At 40.0% G+C, this 19031-nt stretch overlaps 1 long non-coding RNA gene across 2 annotated transcripts; it reads left to right on the top strand.

Moving 5' to 3' along the window:
• Nucleotides 1-75: 75 nt before the first annotated feature.
• On the top strand, nucleotides 76-18487 carry LOC139362898 (uncharacterized). 2 transcript variants are annotated; one of them, XR_011622477.1, is made up of 6 exons: nucleotides 76-270; nucleotides 450-604; nucleotides 1422-1473; nucleotides 1822-1905; nucleotides 14073-14183; nucleotides 18357-18487. It is a non-coding gene; the product is annotated as an uncharacterized lncRNA (long non-coding RNA). The 2 variants fall into 2 exon arrangements; XR_011622476.1 differs by lacking the exon at nucleotides 1822-1905 and having other exon boundaries at nucleotides 83-270.
• Nucleotides 18488-19031: the final 544 nt, after the last annotated feature.

A 19031-nucleotide genomic window follows, 5' to 3' on the forward strand; every position in this document is an offset into this window, starting at 1 on the left:
AACATGGGGTGGTAGTGACATCTTCCTAGGCCAGACACGTAGGTGTTGGTTCTCTTTTGCCAGGGCTATGTTTCAAGGAGGGCATTGTGACATATCTCTGGGCCTAAAAGTTAAAATTTAAACCTGCACCAAAGGTGATACAACTCTTTCACCTTGGTCCTGTCCTAAGGGAGCCTTGTGACATATCTCAGGACCCAGCACTCAGGTGACTCTTCTGCCTGGGTTCTGCCCATGTGTTACATTGTGACATATACCTAAAGAAGCGCCAAGGTGATATGACTCTCCTTTTCTGCCTGAGTCCTGCCTACTGGGGACATTGGGACATATCTCTGAGCCTATGAGCTAAGTGATGTGACTCTCTTCTTCCACCTGGGCCTTTACAATGGAGGGATTGGGACACATTGCTGAGCAGCACTTAGGTGATGTGACTCTCCTCTTTCCTGAACCAGGCCCACAAAAAGGGAATTTTAACGTATTGCTGGGCCCAGCACCCAGATGATGTCATTCTTTTGCCTGGGTCCTGCATAAAGAGGGAATTATGACATATTGCTGGTCCCAGCACCCTGATGATGTGACTTTCCTGAATGTGCCAGAGCCACAGAAGGTATTTTGATGTATCTTGGGCCCATTCTGTAGGTGCTTTGTCTTTTATCTCTTGGTTGGGTTTTTCCACATGTGAAATTGTGTCCTATTGCTAGGTCCAGCAACCGTTAATGTTACCCTTCTTCCTAAGGCCTGCCTGGAGAGGGCATTGTAACATGTTGCTTGGCATAGCACCTAAAGGATATTACCCCCTTGCCTAGTTTTTTGCCCACAAATGGGATTATGACATATACTGCGCTTCAGTTCTCAGGCTTGATGATTAAACTTATAGTGGGATTCAACCAATAGGAGATATTTGCCTCTCATAGCTAGGCTTAGGGCAATAGGTAAGGTTCTGAGTTGCATATTTGTACAAAGCTCACATAGTTTAAAACATGAACGTGTATTGTATAAACTTTTTGGGTGGTACTGAGAGTTTCATAACAGGGCCCAGCTGAACGTTAAGACTGTGACTTTCACCACCTCTTATGATAGTGTTTGTCTTGTGCATTTGATTCCCATCTTTAACCATTGTTTTCAGAGCTCCTACTTGCTTTCAGACAGAGGCTACTCAGAGACAGTACGTTCCTCCCAGGAGCCCAGGCTTTACTCACCTCCACTGTGAGGCTAAAGACGAAAGTGCTACAGAGCTCAGAGGCTGCCTTATAGAGAGGGTTTCTATGCACAAAACTGAGTCTTGGTGTGTGGATTGGTCTAAATTACATTTTGAATTTATTTTCTCTCCCAAAACTGGTAAATCTGGTGTTTGTAAAATAATATCTGTGCCTTTTTTGGTAGTGGCCATTCATTCCAGAAAGTTTGTATTTCTTTCCATATAGATCTTCAGAGTTGCTACTGCTTGCTTTGGTTGTAATGATCTAACATATGAAGGTGAGCTTTTGTTATTGGTGACTTGGTGTTGTGTTTTTAACTAATTTTAATTCTCACAGTGTTAATCATAATTCCAAGAAGACTATGTTATGATAATATTTATGGACTTTGAAAATCTGACATAAAGTCCCCTGTTTCAGCAGAAAGTAAACATTACTTTTTAAAGGTTAGTGGTTTTAGAAACTTGGACTAAACAACAGTCTGATTATTGTTGTTGAAATATATCCCAAGTATTATTATTATAGCAGCTGTCCATGCTCAGTTTTGTGTCTATATAATTATATCTTTATGTATTTTTATCTATAACTTTAAGGCTTTTTCTTATATTTTTCTCATTTTTCCAAACAGTGCAGGCATATTTTTAGATATATTACACAAAATGTACAACAAAATTCTAAATATTTAAAAGAAGAGCTTGGCTTCCTGACCATTGTAAGTTTGTATTTTTTATCTCCATTTTAAATTGAATTATACATTTCAGGGTAAAGTCTTATAATTATTTTTAAAAAATATTTGCAATGTTTTTGTCAGATAAATAAAACTAATAGTTTGGGTATCAGATTTCCTTCCTACAATTTAAGTTTTGTAATGTCCTGTATAGTAAATAGCATCTTTTTAAAGAATACAATTTGCTGACTTTTACCCATAGATACAGCAGTGAAAGCACCACCACATTCCAGATTCAAGATAATAAACACATTCCTCCCTCTCCAACGTTTTCTCCTCCCCCTTTCTAATTCATCTGTCCTTCTCCCTCCATTCTATTATTCCCGTGAGCTGCCATTTCATGTAATGCAATCATACAGGACAGGTATTTTTGTTGTTCTGGATTCTGTAAAGTCAGCAGAATCATTTTCACATTGATCCATATTGTTTTAAATATTAATGGTTTGTTCTTTTTTATTACTAAGTAAAATTCTTTTGTATGGTCATGTGACAGTGTGTGTATCCTCTGCCTAAGAAAGAGACATGAGGCTTACTTTTTCCATTTGGTCTTTGTCCTGAAAACCAAAACCCAGAAAGCAGTACCTTTGAAAGATTTCTCTGTGTATCCTTACATTTTGCAACTCCATGATCAATTGACAGGGAAAATATCCAATTGATATTGTGTTTAAAATTGTTCAAACATGTAGAACATGAATAATAATTATTTTGGAACTCTTGTTTTTTTTTTTTTTTTGTTTTTTTGTCTTTTCTTCATTTATTGAGATTATTTTTATGATTATTTTCTTTCATTCTGTTAATATGATTTATTACATTGATTGATTTTATTTTTAAATTATCCTGTCTTTTCATTGCAGTAAAGTATACATAACATAAAAATTTCCATTTTAGCCATTTTTGAGTATACAGTTCAGTGACTGTAGGTACATTCACTGTTTGCAACTATCAGCAACATTCATCATCAGAACTTTTTTCATCTTCCCAAACTGAACTTCATGCCCATTGAAAAACAGCTCTCCATTTCCTCCTTTTTCCCAGTCTTTGGCAACCACCATTCTACTTTTTGTCACTATGAATCTGACTACTCTAAGTACGTCATAGAAGTTGATCCATACAGTATTTGCCCTTTTTATGTCTGGCTTATTTATTTCCCTCAGCATAATGTCTTCATGGTTCATCCATGTTGTAGGATATATCAGAATTTCATTCCTTTTTTTGGGCTGAATAATATTCCATTGTATATATAGATACCACATGTTGTTTATCTCTTCATCAAATGATGGACACTGGAGTTGCTTCCACCTTTTGATTATTGTGAATAATGCTGCTATGAATGTAGGCATACAAATATCTGTAGATTTAAACCTATGTAAGTAGGTACAGTAAATTTAAATGGTCTAGAAATGCCACACAAAAATGAGTACAGAAGTATTCCTATCTCCTACATTTCTGGAAAGAATATGTGGCCCATCCTGGTGAATGTTCCATGAGCACATGGAAAAAAATGTGCATTTTACAATTTCTCAGTGGAGTGTCCTATGTCAATTGGGTCATGTTGTTTGATGTAGCTGTCTTCTATGTCATTCTGACAATTTCTGCTTTTTGTGTGGCATTTCTAGACCATTTAAATTTACTGGAACTCTTGTTAAAAGGAAAAATTACTGACATGAGACAAGTGAGTTTTGCAATTACCATCAACATTTTATTATAAAAATGTTCATACATACAGCATTGATTTGTTAACATTTTAATGAACATGACTTAACACGTATCTACCTGTCTTTCCATTCCTCCATCCACTCATCATCCCATCTTACTTTAGATGTATTTCCAACTAAATTGGAGACATCAACATTAGCAAGACTAACACTAACTGGAATTCAGTATTTTTTTTTAGTAAAATTTTCTTCTAAGGAACAGTGACACAGAAGAAAATATACAAATCTTAAGTGTAAGTTTATTAACTTTGAAACCAGCATACCCCACCCCTTTTCAAGATCTACAATATTATGTTACCCCAGAAAGTAAACTCTCCCTCTTCCCAACCGATCCCTTTCTCATCATAGGTTAATTTTGCTTAATCTAGAATTTCATGTATATAGATGCAGGCCATGCATGCCATAGATACTCTTTTCTGTCTACCTTATTCTGCTCAACACAATGTTTCTGAAATTATTCTCATTGTTGCATGGATTTCTAATTCAATTCTTTCGATTTAGGACTCAGCATATGTTTAGTCCTACCTGTTGAATGGCTATCTCTGTTTAATTCACCATCTTGAAATATTTAAAATTTAAGATGTTTCTAAGAACATACAGTTAAATCCTGAGCAAGCTATGTAAGAATCTTATCAGAAGCCATTATCATTATGAATACTGGGTTTTTTTAAAAAAATCAGGGAAAAGATTTATTAGCATAAGAATTATAAAAAAACCTGCCATTAACATTATGAAAATTAAGTCGGTTGGTGTTCATTTAATAGAATGTCAACAGAGTTTTGGGTCAAAAATAAGTTTTTTTTTCCTTTGTGTTCTTTATCAGAAATGAAGTATGAAGTTTCACCACTTAAGTAGAAAATTATTTCTAAACTTTTCTGCCTTATAGTTCTACTGTATGGGTGGAAGGAAAGCTTCTACTCGCTAAAGGTTCACTGCAGTAATAAACTGACAACAAACAGCTTAACAGAAGAAAAACATACAACCTTATTAACAGGTATAAACATGGGAGCCAGCGAAAAAATGAGACTGCAAGAAGAGCCAGAAGAGTCAGATTCTTGATGCTTAAAGAGCACCTTCTTCTCAGGGGAGAGGGAGATGGAGATGTAGGTAATTTAGAGGGGCACTACATGATTTTTTAGGGGAAATGAGAAAGCCCAAGGAACAAACAATTGGCCTGAAACAAAGTTCCTCTGAGATTGTAGGGAAGAGGTGACAAACTGCAGGAAAGTAAAAAGAAGAACTGCACTGCATCTCATGAGGAAGAGAAAACCCTCCAAATAATAACTAAGAAGTGTGTATGGACAGGGTAATAAGTGGTAATTTCAAATGACATTATTCAAAATGCACGTTCCTGGTTGCAACTGGAAAGAGATCAGTATGTCAAAAGTCTATACTTGGTAAGAATTTGGCTGCTAAGTTGTACCATAATTTGGCTTTTAAGCCTTTTATTTATGGGTCAACTGAGCTCTACATTTTCTCTTGCTGTTCATTATAGTAAGAGTGGGCATCTAGGGGCTGAACCTTCTTCTGAACAATGATCTATAAAAAATACTAATATTACAGTGATTTTTTATATTCAAGTAAAGAGGATGTATGTTTTATGTTTACAACGCAGATAATTACACATCATTTAGCACTGTCCTTCAAGATATGTAGAAAACAGAAAATACATAAGTTATAAAGATATCTGGGCACATTAAACAGTACCTACCCCACTTACTTCTGAACAGAGAATTTTCACTGTAAATTGGAGAAAATTTTTTATTGTACTGCTTTTAAATATTCCATTAAGAAAAGTTCAGTCGAGCTGTTTGACTTGGACATCCTTGCATCTTCTCATTTTTGTCCTTGTCATCTAGTCGTCTATCCCATTATCTCCTAAGCAGGGAAGTTGTGGGTGCCTCACAATGTTTCTTCACTTCTCATTTCTTCATGTGTTTGACATTTCTCCTAGCTCTGAACTGGGCCAGCTACTTTTCCCATGAAACCGAGCAGTGGCTGTGGGATAGATGTGGTTGCTCTTTCATCTTTTTAGATCACCCATTGTTTCTATCAAAATCCTAGTACAGCTTTTGTTCCTATTCTATGTGCAGAAATCAGAAAAACATTTCTACAAAGAACTTGAAAGATGCTGTTTCAATAAATACTTAAGGAATTTCGGAGGTATATAACCCATATCTGTGATAGGATTTGCATTGCATCTTGGCTATGATGAAAACAAATACTTTATATCTTAGAAGATTAAGATCATACAATATCTACATGGAATTCCTTGTGGGAATTCATTAATTAGTGAGAATGTTTTGTGTTAGGTTTAAGCCAGCCTCAGTGAAGCTGGTGTGAGGGAAGGGAAAGTGGACTCTGAGCAGAGCAGAAACAGAAGATGCTCCGCTGCAGATCAGGAAAAAGCAGGGAGTGAAATGTTACAAATTCTAGAACTCAGGGAACTGAAGGTAATTACTTCCTTTTCAAATTACCATCTAAAGATCTAATGGAGGTCAGATCTAATGGTGGAACTGCAGTCACTCAGCTACAAAATGTAAATGCAATGGGAATAACTGGATCCCGAAGTGGCAGGGGCCAAGTGGTGGCACTCAACCATCAAAGGCAAGGTGGGTGTAGTTACCATAATGGACAGCAGAGGCAAGATGGCAGTCAGAATAGTCTGACTTGTGTAGAGCTCTGGCATTGGCTAATTACTCATGGTGTTCCTAGAAGTGAAATTGATAGAATGCCTACTGCATTCCTACTTAATTTATATAAGGAGAAAACTTCTAGGTTGAATGCACAAAAGACTAATTTGAGTTATAAAAACAGAGAATCATGGTGCCTCAATCAATTTCCAGACTTGAGTCAGTTTACAGACTCAGAACCCCTTGAATGAAGGGGAGGCCGGGTTGTCTTGAGGAAGGACCCCACTACATTACCGGCAATTTATGCAGTGAATCTTTCTCCCATCCTTTCCCAAGGACACCTCCAGCCCTTTACCCAGGTAACTGCATTCGGGAAAGGAAAATGATCAGACATTTTGCGGACTACTGTACACTGACTCTGAGCTGATGTTAATTCCAGGGGACCCAAAACGTCATTGTGACCTTCAGTTAAAGTAGGGGCTTCTGGCCTCCCAGAATACTTGGGTGAATTTATTTATTTATTTTTTCAGCATCGAGAGGATTCGATGGTGCAAGTCTTGCAGGCCAGAAACATCTTCCTGACACTACTCCCCATCTTCTCTCCTGGCATCCTTCACCCTGTGGAAGGAGGCACTTTTCTCTTTACCTTCTTTCCAGTCCCTCCCTGACAGCCAAGCCTGGAGACTAGCGCTTCTGCTTTCCACTGCAGCCACAAAGTATGGGAGTGCCAGCTAGGAGGCGGCCTCCTGGGGTGCTCTTGCGAAGGTGCTTGGTAGGAGCATCTGCTGTGCTCTGCTCTGTGGACTTTGATCCTCCTGGGCAGAGGACACCGGTGGCGTTAAGCGGGGAGCAGGCAACCCTGCACCCTGTCCCTGTCCTGGCTGGCAGTTGTGATGTCACTGACTACCACCTAAGGTATCCAGGAAAGAAGGGGGCCAGGGCCTGGTCATGGGGGCACCTATTGTTCCTTGAACTTCCATTGGTGGGGTGCATGTTTTAGTGAAAACTGTTGGTGTGGAGTGCACTGTCTTTGCATGAGGTGGGGGGCTCGGTGCCGGGTGCCATAGTGAACCCAGAAAAAAGGCAGGGGTCCTTCTCCGGCTGTTCCTTTTTTTTTTGAGACGGAGTGTCACTCTGTCACCCAGGCTGGAGTGCAGTGGTGTGATCTTGGCTCACTGCAACCTCTGCCTCCCGGGTTCAAGCGATTCTTCTGCCTCAGCTTCCTGAGTAGCTAAGGCTACCAGCGCACGCCACCACACCCGGCTAATTTTTGTATTTTTAGTAGAGATGGGGTTTCACCATGTTGACCAGGCTGGTCTCAAACTCCTGACCTCAAGTGACCCGCCCGCCTCGGCCACCCAAAGTGCTGAAATTACAGGCTTCAGCCACCGCGCCCGCCCCGCTGGAACAATTTGTCGCTAGTTCCGGGGCTTCCCTTCCTCCTCTCATACTGGCCCACAGCCTAGTGTCATTACCTCTGCCCCTAGCAACAGCCTCTGCCTGGGCCCCCTCCCGCCCCCTCCCCACTCCCCACTCCCTACTCGCCTGTCTTAGAAAACTGCGACCCTAATGTTTGCTAAGAAGCAGGGGTGAGGTCCTTCCCGTCACCAACCCCCTCCCTGGGAAGCGGCATGTTTTCTGAGCCAAGGGCGCATGGAGGATGTGACCCACTCCCCGGCCAACTGTGAGTCCAGAACTTGGCGGCGGATCCCACCGCTCAGCGGGGCACTTTCCTTTCCAGGCAGGGAGGAGACTTGGAGGGCGCTGGGACTTTACCCACCGCAGAACACACTGGCCAGCGGGCCACTTAGCAGGTGCCATGTGCTGCTGGCGACCCTTGCGAACTTTGCATTAGTTAGAGGTTATGTAGAGAAGGAAAGAAATTTTCCCTGCTCAGCCGATTTGTCCTCCCTCTCTGCTTATTGGTTAGGAGATAGAACCCAAACCCATATCCGCCATAGCAATTCACATTCCATTACAAAACGCTACCCAGCTTCCAAGCACCAGCACATGTTTGGGGAACATCGGAGGGATTTTTCTTCTTTTGTGGGTGGTAATGATTGTGGTTGCAGAGAGAGATAGAAGGGTGAATAAAAAATATAATGATCTGGTAGGTTGAAAAACCTATCTGGGATTTTTATCAATAGAAAATTGATCTCTCGTTTTGAAGAGTTTAAATTTAAGCTTAGCTCTTTCAAAATCAGTGGAAACAAAGTGCCTGTTGGATAAGGATGCTGAAAATAGTGAGAAATTTCTGTCTTGAAAAGCCTTAAAATGATTTCTGCAAAGAAAGTTTCCAGTGCACCCACATGTAATTTGAGAGGGTTTTTTCTTTTTCTTTTTCTTTTTGTCTTTTTTTTTCCTTTTTTGATGGAGTCTCGGTCTGTCGCCCAGGCTGGAGTGCAGTGGTGCGATCTCGACTCACTGCAATCTCTCCCTCCCGGGTTCAAGTGATTCTCCTGCCTTTGACTCTCAAGTAACTGGGACTACAGGCGCATGAGAGGGTCCCCCCCCACCACCACCCCTTGGATACGTAGTTGTCTCTGAATCTGTGCACGATTATTCTGAAGGAAGTTTAATAGAATTGGAGGGTGAGGGAAAGAGAACTGCAAAGAGAAGGATGTGATTTTGTTTTCATTTTTTCGCACTTGTGAAAAGCATCCTCTAGATTTGTTGTTTTTTCAAGTAGGCAGGTATAGTTTTGAAGCCATATTTTAATTAGGGAGTCTGAGGTTAAAGACCAAAGTCTTGGCTAAAACCTCTTTGAAACAACAACAACAACAAAACGCTTAGTTCAGTGCTACGTTCAAGATTCCACAGAACTTTTGCAGGAATGGGTATGAATTCCTTCCAAGGACCCTGTGCTCCATTTAAGGTAAATGAAGTTACACTGTGTTATCATTCTTAAAAATACAGCTGAACAGGCTGGGCGCAGTGGCTCATGCTTGTGATCCCAACACTTTGGGAGGCCGAGGTAGGTGGATCACCTGAGGCTGGGAGTTCGAGACCAGCCTGACCAATATGGAGAAACCCTGTCTCTACTAAAAAAAAAAAAAAAAAAATTCAAATTAGCTGGGCATGGTGGTGCATGCCTGTAATCCCAGCTACTCGGGAGGCTGAGGCAGGAGAATCGCTTGAACCCAGGAAGGAGGTTGCCATGAGCCCAGATTGTGCTGTTGCACTCCAGCCTGGGCAACAACAGTGAAACTCCACCTCAAAAATAAAATAAAATAAAATAAATGTATATATATGTGTGTGTGTGTATATATATGGCTAAACTGGTCACATGTTAGGGTGTCTTGTTTTTTAAAGGATTTGCTGGATGTGTAATACTTTTTAAAAATGCCACTGATGCTTACTGATATATAGAATATCATTCTCTGGGGTCTTCTAGATATAATTTTATTTCTCATCAGAAATTTAGACTCTAGGCCCATATGGCAGACACGTGTTTGTTATGTGATGGGGAACATGTATCTCACTGAGCTGGTACAGGTGTTGCACCCCATTCCTAACTTGTTACACCATCCAGCAAGTAACCTTTTGATGAAAGAATCTTTTATTTTAAGTTTCTTCAGGCAGGCTCCTGAGGTCTTGTTTGCATCTGACACAGGTACACCGTGTTACCTTTATCTAAAGCATTTTTTTCTTTTGTAAGAGAAAAAATAAACCTTACCTGATTAGTTCTGCATTTGATCAATAGCTGTTTATTGGCTACCTGGTGTATGCCAGGCACTATACAACACAGGTGCCAGCAGGTAATAAATGCAGCTGCCCTACATCAGGGGTCTCCAACTCCTGGGCCACAGACTGGTATAAAGAGAGGCAGTTGTTAGTCTCATAGATGATTTGTCACATTGAAAGAGACTCATCCAGCCATGAAGAGGTTATTTATATCTGTGTTAACTGCCAAAAGTTAAGTATGACAAGAACCTATAAAATTTGGCCTTTGTGTGTGTGGGAGAAATGGAGGATGCTGGGATGCAGGTCAAGGAAGGCATCCCATGGAAGTGACATTTTAACTAATATCTGAAGGATAGGTGACTGGAGGGAAAGAATGCTTCTGAGAACAGCTGGTACAGAGCCCTGAGGCTGAAAAGGTGGATGTGTCCAGGGAAGTGAGAGAAGTACAGTGTGTTTGGAAGAAGAAAAAGCACGGAATGAAGTAAATGACAGGAATGGTGAAGAAGGTAGGGAGCAGAGCAGGCTTGTGAGAACTCTGGAAAGCTGTGAAAAGTGTTGGGCCAAAAAGCAGCATGATGATTAGCTGAGTACAGTGGCTCATGCCTGTAGTCCCATCACTTTGGGAGGCCGAGGTGGGTGGATCACCTGAGGTCGGGAGTTCCAGACCAGCCTGACCAACATAGAAAACCCCATCTCTACTAAAAATACAAAATTATCTGGGCATGGTGGCACATGCCTGTAATCCCAGCTACTTGGGAGGCTGAGGCAGGAGAATCACTTGAACCCAGGAGGCAGAAGTTGCGGTGAGCCGAGATCATGCCATTGCACTCCAGCCTGGTCAACAAAAGAAATTCCACCTTAAAAAAGAAAGGGGCAGCATGATGAGATTTGTATGTTAAGGACTATTTTTACCCAGAAAATGGACCTGGTAAGAGGAAATAATAATTGGCCTTCTCTTTGGAAGGAATCAGAAGGCCAGTTTATGAAAACTCTGAAAAGCAATGGTGGCCTGGAGCATCGAGGCAGTAAAGATGGGAGCTCAGAGGGATTTGATAGAGGTTTAAGAGGTAGGAAAAGCTCGCTAATGGAATGGTGTTGGGAAGGGATGGATGACTTTCTGATCTTGGCTTTTATAGCTGGGTGGATGCTGATGCCTCACTGGTATTCGGAATGCTGGATTAAGCAATGTTTATGAACAGGGCATGTTCCCTACCCTTTAAAGAGTTATGTACATGTTTTTCATGTTTTTAGCTTTTTCTCTACTTGTAATGTGTTTTAGTTGGTTAAAAATTGTGTACCTGGCATGGATGAAGCATGAAAAGTACTTATGTAACAGTGAAAAATCAATGTTATTTTCTTACCTGTTAAAATAATTAAATGGTTTCCTCCTACCCACTTCTCCTTTTTCTTCTTTCTTTTTAATTTCTTGATACTAAGAGGCAAAGAAAAGATTTCTTATAGATGGCCTGAGCTTTTTAATAATTTTTAAATGAGATGTACACCTAAATTTTAAGAATGTTGAAGTTTGTGTTTGCTTTAATGGTGCTTTATCTGTTTGATTCTAAGCATCAACGTTCATGAAGGGAGACTTTTGGTAGGAACCAAGCTGGGACTCTTACAATGGCTTAAGTCCATCAGAGTTGTTGTGCTGCTACTTAGGAGCATCAGAACTCCTTTCATTGCCTGATTTTTCAACTTATTTCTTAATTGGAACCCCATAAAGAACATGAGTGGTCTTCTGATATCCTTAATGTCTTAAATATCAATATTTTACTTACCAGTAATCTGTGTGAAAATAAAGTTTATTTAGTAAACAAAACTTGCTGTGTATCTACTGTATGCTAAGATCTTCACTAGATCTATGGGTGCCAAAGAAAAAGATTTACCCCTTTTACAAATAGTGAAACTTATTCCCACAGAGTGATTGTCTAGCCAGGATTTAAATACTTCTGGTGATGGCAGACTTACAACCTACCCGTAGACACTCCTTGGGTTCCTACTATATTAATTTACTTTTTTTTTTTTTTTTTTGAGACAGAGTCTTGCTCTGTCACCCAGGCTAGAGTGCAGTGGTGTGATCTGAGCTCATTGCAACCTCTGCCTCCCGAGTTCAAGCGATTGTCCTGCCTCAGCCTCCCGAGTAGCTGGGATTACAGGTGCCTGCCACTGCACTTGGCTAATTTTTGTATTTTTAGTAAAGACGGGGTTTCACCATGTTGGCCAGGCTGATCTCAAACTCCTGACCTCATGATCCACCCACCTCGGCCTCCCAAAATGCTGGGATTACAGGCATGAGCCACCGCACCTGGCCTAATTCACTTTTTTTTCCCCCCTGGCAAATAAGATCTTTCTGGAACAAGATAGACAATGATGCATTTTCTGCTGAGTTGGTACATGCTAGAAACTGGAGTGCAGACATGTTGTTCTGTGCTTTATGCAACTCAGGAGACAGTGTGCAATCTGACCCCCAGAGAGTTCCATCAGGGCATGCTTCAACTACTCAGCAAGTGGCCATCTTTTACATTAACATTTCTGCTCCTGAGAGAAGATATCTGTCTCCCTGGGCTGCACAGCCATCCTCTTATGTGTGAACTGGGCCACAATCCTCTAAGACAATCTCACATGGAAGTCTTATCAGGACTCTCATTTTGGGTAATGCTTCTCTCTGATGTCATCCAAATGACTCACCAAAACCTCAGATAAACTCCACTGTGCACCAAGGAAGGTTCTCTTTTATGGTGTCAGTCCTGACAGATGCAACCTGAACATCCCTTTGGGCCCCAGGAGCACTGGTCTCTCCATTTTGGGGAGAATGTGATTTTTCATCTCTTGCTTGGGAGAATGGATATTTCTGAATAAGCACAACCAAAAATTCTATTAAGAGAGACACCACACTTTATTTCATTTCTCTATTGGATAAGATAAACTGAATAGGAAGAAAGAACACTTTAAAAAGCCCTCCCTACTCCTCATTTTAAAAAATTGGAATAGCCTGGTGAAGAGATGCTAAGGAGAATACTTCTAAAACTAAGCTTAAGTGTGATTTTTGAAAATTTACGTTGTAAGGTACTCTACAAATAACTCAGAGTCCTTTGCCTCACTGTGACCCAAACATATGTGTGGGTTTAGAAGTCTAATTAGAAGTTAGTTATAAAATAACTTACCAGATAATTGCCTTGTTGTGAATATCCAAGATTGAAATCAATAGTATGTTTAGAACCAATATTTGGTGACAAGCATATATAAGCTAACGTTTGGATAAGCCATGCATAGCTACTTATTTTCAAAGAGTGCAGGATAGTGGTGACCACACATGCTGTCTGTTGGGTGGTGGATTTTTTTTTTAAATTGTGTATTTGCACTGTTCTAGTGTTGGCTTCCTCAAGGCCCTGGTGTGTTGAGTTTTCTTTGCTTTGGGGTATGGGCATGCTTACATACAGCTGTCTTCTAAATATGTTAGACCATCTATTGTGGTAAGATTAAGTGAATGAAAGTTGAATGTATTTTCTGTAAAGTCCCTAGGAAATTAATGAAATAAGTTACTAAAGAAATACATGTTTTCAAATTTTAGTGAGTTTACTTCAGATAAATTAAAAATTGTATCAGGTAAGCCAGGCCATGTAATGTATTTTAAGGATGTCTGTGATATGTTCATTCTTTGCACACTCAAAACCACTGTTGGTTAGGTGTGGTGGCTCATGCCTGTCACCTCAGCACTTTGGGAGGCTGAGGCAGGTGAATCACTTGAGGTCAGGAGTTCAAGACCAGCCTGACTAACATGGCAAAACCCTGTCTCTACTAAAAATACAAAACATTAGCCAGGCATGGTGGCACACACCTGCAATCCCAGCTACTCGGAAGGCTGAGGCAGGAGAATCAATTGAACATGGGAGGTGGAGGTTGCAGTGAGCAGAGATTGCGCCCCTGCACTCTAGTCTGGGCGATAGACCGACACTCCGTTTCAAAACAAAAACAAAAACAAACAAAAACAAGCCTCCCAAAGTGCTGGGATTACACTCGTGAGCCACCATGTCTAGCAGTAAATGAAATTGTGTAAAAGCTCATAGGACCAGCTTGTCTCTAGGAGGTCTGATAGTAGCTGTGTTTTGTGTCTCTTTAGAAAACTAAAAGAAGAGAAATCCTGGCTGGGCGCAGTGGCTCACGCCTGTAATCCCAGAACTTTGGGAGGCCGAGGCAGGTGGATCACCTGAGGTCAAGAGTTCGAGACCAGGTTGGTGAACATGACAAAACTCCATCTCTACTAAAAATAGAAAAATTACCCAGGTGTGGTGGTGGGCACCTGTAATCCCAGCTACTTGGGAGGCTGAGACAGGAGAATTGCTTGGACCGGGGAGGCAGAGGTTGCAGTGAGCCGAAATCACGCCACTGTACTCCAGCCCGGGTGACAGAGTGAGACTCATTCTCAAAAATCAATAACTGGACAAACAAACAGAAATTCAGTCCTAAACACCAGAAACTATGACATGCTTATATTACAAATGCATTTGTCTAGACTACTTTTAAATAAGGTTAACCTACAACATCCAAGTTACAGACAAACTTTGATGAAAAGCATTTTTTAGCCAGGCCTGCCTGTATTTGTTTTAAATCAGATAAGCCAGAAATTAAGTATTTCATTTTCTCTTCTGCCTGTCCTAGACTTATTACCCCAGTAGGTGTCCAGTTTGATAAGTCAAGAATCTAAACTTATATTTTAATTTTTACCCTTTGTTGGTTGTTAGCTTTCTTATGTAGAAACACACTCAGCGTGATAGCAGCAGGAGCAGAAGTCATAAGATCTAACAATTATTGAGCACTAGCTACCAGCATCCCAGTTTTTTTCATGCATTATCTCATTCATTCACCACAACAACTGTTTTACATAGAGATGTAGATGTAATTATTATTCTAAGGATTCAGATGAGGAAATAGAGACCCAGAAAGGCGGCCAGCTATTAGAACTCAAACTGCTAAGTGTGTCTCCAGGGCTGTGTTTCTGACCCCTTCCAGACTACCTGCCACAGAGTCATGATCCGTTCACCGAACAAACACTAACTGAAAACCTCCTGTGTGCAGAGTGCTCCCTATGAGGCACATCAAGGGAAATAATGGGCACACCAAAAGAGAAAAACAAGTGTGTCAGCACAGGGTTCTGGCTTCCAGAAATAGATTACAGCACATTCTAGCTAGTATTTGGCAACATAAGTTAGGCCTTCACTTCTGTGATGGTCAGGAAGAGATGGATGTTTTGTGGAGGGAGGGGCTTGCGGAGGGGGTGTTAGTACATGGAAAGAACTGACTGGGATTTGTATGCCCTTAGAAAAGGGGAGGTCAACAAGACACTGAAGCAGAAGGCTGGCAGAGTGAGATCCAGGGGCAAAGTAGAGTGAAATCTTGGACAAGTCCTGCCAAAGACTGAATTTTTACCCTGTTCTCATTGGAAAGGTTAGGGTGTGGAATGGAGATGGTCTTTCACATGGTGGGAGATGTCCTAGAAGTGGAGAAGTGGGCGTGGACTCTGACATTCTGATGGTCTTCTGTGTGGTGGATAGTGGGGGACTCTCCTGTCTTTTAAAACCTCCCTTGTGGACACTTACTTTTAACCTCATTGAAAGTGCTGAGCCCTGTTCAAAGACTCATAGATAGCCTACTTTTGAAGAGACTTGAAACTGTGAACTTTATGTGTTTGGGAAATTTAGTTTTGTTTGGGTAGGGCCAATGCCTTGAGAACAGGTCCATTGTTTTATGTTATGAGAGGTTATTGTTATTTTACATAATAAGAAACTCAAAGTTTTGCCTCAGAATTTGTATTGGGGTGATCCCAAGAGGTTTATAACATGTGATATGAGTCAAGTAAGGGCAACAACTGTATTGACCTAATTACTAATCATATCTAAAACTTTGTCCAAGTTCAAGTGTGATAGCCTCTGGGAGATATTATTTTGTTGTTGTTTTTGAAGCAGGAGGAGTCACGTATACTGGAGGACAGTGAGAGGAAGATTTTCTATCTCTCTTAGAGTGCGTTTGAGATGGGGGTCACCAGTGTGCCTCATTTATTTTATGAATGTGCCTGAGCAGGTTATAGAATTGGAAGAGTTTGCATTGTGAGAAGCATTGGAGGGCCTGTTTCCTGTTTTTTCCTCTCTGTGGATAAGGACTATCTTGAAACTAGCAATAAATAGAAAATTTAAGTCATGCATGTTACCAGCTCAATTATAACTGACTTACCTCGTGTATTTAGTACTAGTGTCATTATTATCATTGTTATTTTGCTAATGACAATGGGGGAGTTTTAGCAATATAATAGTGAAAAGCAATCTGGATTAGTAGACAGGCATTCTGGCTTATTTTCTCATCTGTTGAATATCACCATCAGCAAGCTCGCATTGGGAACCATTTCTTGACCATTACCCCTGGTGCAAGGCTCTAGAACTGCAAAGATGGATAAAACATGGTTCCAGTTCTAAAACTCACCAGTGCCTCACAATCAGCAAGAACAAGTGGAGAACATTCAAGTGGAAAGAGAAAATGATGCTGTCAAATGTGGAGGGTTTGCGATGTGGGGGAGAAAGATGTGGGACAGGGAAAATGTACATTAGAGGAAAAAAAACAGTTTAAGTATAGACCTTGGAGTATAAAAATATGAGGCTTATTTGAGGACAGAGTAGGATAGGAAGTGGAGTGTGAGTAGAGATTGGAAGTGTTGTGCAGAGTTGTGATAGTAAGAGGTGTTGACCTTGGAAAAATGAATGGGTGATCGGTTGTGTTGACTGCTATGAGCCATCAAATGTTTTGGAACAGGACCGTGATGTTAGTAGCTGTGTTTCAGAGAGAACACAGCTAACTCAAAGGTAATGTGTTTAGCAAAGAGCAATGTAAACTTGGAATTTGGTACCCTCTTTGACAGAATACATTTTTCCTTTTTTAAAAGAGATTTATCAGCCCAGAATGTGTGGGCTTCTTTCTATACATGGTTAAATCGTAATGGAAAGGTAAGAACATTTATTTTCCACAAATAAAGTTCAATTAGACAATGTTTAAACTTCCCTAATTGTGTTTTAGTAATTGGTAATTATTTAAGCTCTTTGGAGAGGAAATCTTTAGAGGGGAGGAACTCCTTTTCTCAAAAACATTGAGAATGAACACTGGAACCTAATGGAGATATATATATATATATATATATATATATATATATATATATATATATGTGTGTGTGTGTGTGTGTGTGTGTGTGTATATATGTGTGTGTATATATATACACGTATATGTGTGTGTGTATATATAGGTATATACACACACACACACATATATATATATATGACTTCAAGTGATCCACCTGCCCCCGGGATCCTAAAGTGTTGGTTGGGATTACAGGCGTGAGCCACCACACCTGGGCTCCTAGTATAAATTGGTGTCGTACTTGTATATGATAGTTATTGCACTGTGCATCAGCAGCCTTAAAATGTGCTATATTTCTTAATATAGCAATTTTAACTAATAAATTAATCACTTATAACACAATGAAGTGGGTCGTTTGGAGTAAATACTTGAGTTTTGTCATCTCATGCCAAGGAAATTGAGTATGTGGATACACAGGAAGTGGGCTTAAAAGTGGAAGTTTAATCTGCAAAAGAAAGAGAAAGGAGAATAGCTCTCTGTCCTGGGAGGGAGAGGGTTCCCCGAGTGAACTTCTGCCTGCAGCAACGTGCACTAGATTTTATAGACTGGCTTGAGGAGGCAGTGTCTGATTTACATAGGGCCCAAAGACAGGTTGGACCAGGTGTGATGTTTACACAGTGCATAAGAAAGCTGGCTGTCCCCACCACTCTTCTATTATGCACATGGGGTCTTTGCCTAGCTGGTGCCATGTAGACTGCCACCATGTTGCCTGCTTCTTACCATACGCATGGTTTACAAAGGAAAGGGAAGATAGAGCCACCATTTTGAACATGCCTAGTCCCCAGGTAGCACCTTTTCCTATAGGCACCTATTTCCTATTTCCTATTTCCTGCCGGCATTTATTTGTGCAAGCTTCCATCTTGCTTATGTATGTCTGCAGCTCAATTTTACAGTCTGCTCTATGTTAGAAAAGAAATAATTTGGAGGTTGCTTTTTATTAAAATTAAAATTTCTTTTTAACTCCTGTGTCAATATAGTTGATGTCATGGGAAACATTCATAATGTATTTGTATTTATGAACAAGCAAGATAGCAAACTCTAGTAGTTTTTTTAAAGTTATTTATACAAATGTATGCGGTGCAAGTGTAATTCAATTACATGCATATATTCCATAGTGGTGAGACCAGGGCTTGTAGGGCATGCATCACTCAAATAATGTACATTATAACCATTAAGTAATTTCTCATCTTCCACCCCATCCTAACTTCTCACCCTATTATGTCAGGTGTCATACTATGCTGGACCTCAATGACCAACACAACGAAGATACATTAATTGTTTTCTGAGATGCAGTTTTGAAAATCAACCTAAGATAATAGATGACTCCTAAGGCAATAAAACATTGCATTTGTTATATACACACGTATGTTTGTGTTTGTGTATTTGTTTATACTCAAGAAATGTATACAGAGTCTTTCCCACTGCACAAACCTAAAAGTAAAGCCAAATGGCCCTATGCAATAAATATCATGATAATAACTCCCAAAAATAAGCTTCATCCAATGAATGTAAATTCAAAATAAAAAAAACTATTACTCCAGATGTGCAGGAATCAATATAAAGACACAGGAACCCTGAAAAAGCAAGGTTTATGACACGTTCAAAAGAACACAATAATTCTTTGATACTCTAACAAAAAAAAAATTCATTGAAATGTCAGACTTCAAAAGACTTCAAAAAAATAGATTTTAAAGAAGCTCAAAGAGATACAAGAGAAATCAGAAAACCAATACAAAAATAAATAAATATAGATAATGAATGAGACATGTATCAAGGAGATAGATATCTTTTAAAAGAAATCTAAACAAAAATTATAGAAGTTTACTGAAGGAAAAAGAAAATAGATTTAAAGATTCAACAATAGAAGAAAAGAAGAATCAAATGAATTTTCAGAACTTGA

This window comes from Macaca nemestrina, chromosome 4, assembly GCF_043159975.1.
Source record: "Macaca nemestrina isolate mMacNem1 chromosome 4, mMacNem.hap1, whole genome shotgun sequence".
In the NCBI taxonomy this organism is placed as follows: Eukaryota; Metazoa; Chordata; class Mammalia; order Primates; family Cercopithecidae; genus Macaca; species Macaca nemestrina.